This window comes from Mastomys coucha, unplaced genomic scaffold (genome assembly GCF_008632895.1).
Source record: "Mastomys coucha isolate ucsf_1 unplaced genomic scaffold, UCSF_Mcou_1 pScaffold14, whole genome shotgun sequence".
NCBI lineage: Eukaryota > Metazoa > Chordata > Mammalia > Rodentia > Muridae > Mastomys > Mastomys coucha.
Window position 1 is genome coordinate 18,725,885 of NW_022196896.1, and position 4,730 is coordinate 18,730,614.

At 40.4% G+C, this 4,730-nt stretch overlaps 1 pseudogene; it reads right to left on the reverse strand.

Annotated features, from left to right (window-relative positions):
- Positions 1-2,400: 2,400 nt before the first annotated feature.
- Positions 2,401-4,239, reverse strand: LOC116088954 (annotated as a pseudogene).
- Between the last annotated feature and the right edge of the window lie 491 nt (positions 4,240-4,730).

Consider the following 4,730-nt stretch of genomic DNA (forward strand, 5'->3'; position numbering starts at 1 on the left):
GGACCCAGATATACTACTCCTGAGTATATACTCAGAAAACGCTCCAACATGTAATAAGGATACATGCTCTGCTATATTCATAGCAGCCTTATTTATAATAGCCAGAAGCTGGAAAGAAGTTAGATGTCCCTCAACAGAGAAATGGATACAGAAAATGTGGTACACTTACACAACGGAGTACTACTCAGCTATTAAAAATCATGAATTCACGAAGTTCTTAGACAAATGGATAGAACTAGAAAGTATTATCTTTAGTGAGGTAACCCAGTCACAAAAGAACACACATTTTATGCACTCACTCATAAGTTGATATTAGCCCAGAAGTTCGGAATACCCAAGATACAAATCACAGACCACATGGCTTTAGGTTCTTAATTAGAGTATTTGATCTACTCAACAATTCAATTAATGGTACCCATCATGAGATCCAGTTTTAGAATTATAGGATATAAAAACAACACTCACACAATATGCATTCACTGATAAGTGGATAGTAGCCCAAAAGTTTACAATACCCAAGAAATAATTCACAGATCATATGAAGATCACACCAAAGTGTTAAGGCTATAGTCCTACTCAGAAGAGGGAAGAAAATAATCTTGGGAAATAGAAGGAGAGAGAAATCTGGGAGAGGGAGAGAAGGAAGAGGAGAAAGGGGGAATCAGTTCAGATAAGGGAGGACATGGGGGAGAAATACAGAGGGTCAAGAATTTGAAAGGAGTTATTTAGCAGTGGGGGAGGGGGAATCTGGGATAGTCACTAGAAAGATCCAGATGCTAGACTTTCCAAGGACCTAACATGGAAGTCATTAGCTTAAATACCCAACAAAGGAGAAATATAACCTGTAAAGACCATATCCAGTGGATAGGAATAGATCCTGGACCATGTCCAGGATGAGGGATGGGGACACCTCCTCATCTCAAAAAAATTAATCCAGAATTCCTCCTGTCAAAAGGAAATACAAGGACAAAGAGTGGAGCACAGACTGAAGGAAAGGCCATGCAGAAACTTCCCCACCTGGGGATCCATCCAATCTGCAGATATCAAGCCCAGACACTATTGCTAATACCAAGAAGCTGTCGCAAGAGGCTCTACCAAAATCTGACCAATATAATATGGATACATGCAACCAAACATGGGACTGAGCAAAGGGACTCCAATGGAGAAGTTATGCAAGGAATAAAGGAGCTAAAGGGGTTGGCAACCACACAGGAAAACCAGTGATATCAACCAAACAGACCCCCAAAGTTCTCAAGCACTAAACCACCAACCAAAGGGTACGCTTGGCGGGAATCCCATGACTCCAGCTAGATATGTAGCAGAGGACAGACTTATTGGGAATCACCAGGAGGGGAGCCCCTTGGTCCTATGGAAGCTCAATGACCCAGGATAGGGGAATGCTAGGGCACTGAGGCAGGAGTGAGTGTGGGAGCACCCTTATAGAGGCAGGGGAGGGGGAGAAAATAGGGGGTTTGTGGAGGGAAAACTGGGAAAAGGGATAACATTTGAAATGTCAATGACTAGAATAACCAATAACAAATGAAAAAAGAAAATAGTTTTCCACCACTCTAATTGTAAGAGTAATATTGTGACTAAAACACCTCAAACATTTTCAATTTTATATAATTTGAAATTATTTAGTAAACAATTTCTTCAAAAAAAGATATAAAATTCTATTTTCAACTTAATGATCCTATGTTCTTCTGGCATGTTAACATGATATTAATATAAATCAAATATTATATTTCAATATATTAAATTTTAATATATTAATATTAAATTAATATAAATTAAATATATGTTTGGTGTTAACATATTTAATAACATATTACATTTTAAATATCTTCATCCTTATTTTACTAATTCTGTTCAAAATTTTGATTAATTTACTATACTTTATATTAATTGAATTTTTGAAAACTAGTATGTTAAGGAGCTTTTTTTCTCTTTACTTATTGTTAGATACAGATATAAATACATAAAATGAGAGACCTAGAGATATTCTTGGGCTTTGAAAACAAAGAGGTCTCAAAACCTTTTTATAAACAAGAGTGCTCAGACCAAGGTTACTACTGCAGGCCAGAGGAAGCAGGAGCTGGACAAGAACAGCTTCTCTACCAGACCATGGACCTGGCAGCTTCTCTACAAGCAGCTGTTCAGGAGGGGCAGGGTGCTATACCAGGAAACTACCCAAAGAGGACTCCCCTCCAACAGGGAAGAAAAAAGGAAGCAGGGTCCTTAAAGCTCCTTCGTCCTGCTCTAAACTCTCTTCCCTGGACCTTACTGAACAGTTAGCAAACCCCTTCCATCTCAGTCCCTAACCAAAACCAGAAGGTGCCCAAAGTTTCTGTGGAGGGGAGGAGGCTAGTGTGATACCAAACAGATCTTTATTTGAAGTCATCATTGGTGCCATTCCTTGCTGCTTATTATTTGGTAGCCTGTTCTTTCAGCAGTATGGCTAGCCCCGTGGCCTTGATGACTTCTCAAAGGGCTGAGAAGTATTTAGCCTGCTGCTGCTGCATCAGGGCAGATTCTGCCTTGTTCACAAAAGTCTCCAAGTCCTACTCTGGCTGATCTGTCATTTCAGAGAGTACATGGCAGCCTGGTCCTTGCTGTTTGATCTCTCCTGAGCTCTTCCATGGTTCTCTCTTTCAGTTACCTGATTTGAGTCATAGCTTCATTAAAGCTGGACATCTGGGAAGACAGCTCTTCCTCTTCATTGCCTGCCAGAGAAGTTCCATTAGAGCTGACTTCCATCCATCTCCTGTTTCTTTCTAAACTGGCTGCTCTCTACTGAGCCTGCTGTGGGGGGCTCAGCTCCTTGACTCTGTCTACATATCTCAGATGTTTAAAGTGTATTCACAAGAGCTTATGTAGGCACAAATTATTTGCAACCAACTTTTAAATAAGGGTTCAACCTCTCCTGTAACCACCACCCAGCAGAGGTAGTGGAAAAGAAAAATTATTAGGATTTGGCGTAAGTGGACCTGCTTAGCAATAGTTCCTTGGAGGTGAGTTCTATCTTCTTGGGCAGCAGTTCAGTCCAGCAGTTCAGACCTGTCACAAACACCAAATACGATAAAGCAGTTGCAGACCAGTCCTCTAGACAGGCAGACACCAGGCACACACCAGCAGTTACAGTCCAGTTCATTCATTAAGCAGACATCAGACAACTGAAGAAACCACCAGGCTGGCCAACTTGACTGAGGCAAGCTGCTGCAGGAACCTCATTAGCAGTTCCTTGGCATGATTCTCTCAATGGCAGCATTACTACAAGTTGAGCTCAACAATGCTATGTAAGGCAAACAAATACATGTGTGTCCTTAGCAAGGGACAGCAAGACAGAGCGAACCAAACAAGGCTCAGTGCTGGTCTCCTGATGGCTGTGAGGTCATATTTATACTCCTTCATCAAGTGTCCTTTCATGTGTCTGCTATATCCAAACATTCTTTTACATATGTCTGCTTCAGAAAACAGTCTTTCATGAGTTTGCTTTAGCAAGACACCCTTTCATCTGTGTGCCCCAGAAAAACATAATTAACTTTCCAAAAAACTACAAGTTTCTGCTTCAACCTTATGCCTGGTGAGATCATAGCTATCATGCATATCCTTGATTTTTGCCCAATGAATGAGTCTCTCAGCACCTGTGTCAGCTTGCTCTCATGGAATGGGGAATGAGGTATAAGCATTTCTCTGTCCCAGCACCCTGATGCACTCCTTCAGAGCCAGGAGAGACTTGTTAATTTCTATACCCTCCATCCTATTCTGCCAGTCAGTACTAGAAGTGTCTGCCCCTCATTCATTCCCTGCAAGGTCTATCAAAGAGAATTTGCCATGTAACCACTCTTTGGCTCGAAGAAGAATCTGGAAGCATGCATGGGAGTGAGAGGTCTTGGAATGGGCAAATGTTTGTCCAGAAGTCCTGCAGGCACTGCCCGTGTAGATCATCTTGATGACATCATTAGCATAAGCAACCAAGTACTCCTACTGTTCCACAACCAGCACCTGCTGCTTTCTATCTTCTAGCACATGTAACTTAGCCTTTTGTTGAGCAGATCAAACAACTTCCTATTATAGATCTCAAAGAATGTCACATAAACTTCCAAGTTTAAGTTCTAGTATTGAGACTAATTCTACAGAAGGAAGACGTCCTGGGAAGCCATTGCATAGATCCCTTTAGATGTGTTCTGACTTACCAGATAGGTGTCCACCCATTGTGTGTGTCTTCCTACTTGCCATATTCTTGTGGTTCATAAATGTCACTGATAGATAGGACTGTTGATTTCTTCCTTCTCTTTTATTTTACAGACCTCCTTCCGTTACTACCAAAGCTAGACTGGAAGGATAGTGTCAGGATACAGCCTACTTGAACCTTTCAAGTCCTATGTCCAAGCCATGGAATACTTTTAGTAGTAAATACTTTACCTCTAAGAGGCAACTAGGGGCATAAGAAATACTCTATATTATGTTGAGAGTCCCCTAGACTGTTCTGTTTAACAATTTGAATTGAAGTTTCCCATGGAGATTTTGCTAGCTTAGGACATTTTAGAGTAATTTGTTATTTTGACATAGAACTTTTAAATAACTAAAAATACAGCTTCTGGTGTTTTTGTTTTGACATTTTCAATAAATGCATAACAATGGCTCTTAATTTTTCTGTGCTTACTGAGAATACCTTACTGATTTTTTAAAGGTTGTTGTTTTATGAACTTCCTAACAAATTATTTCTC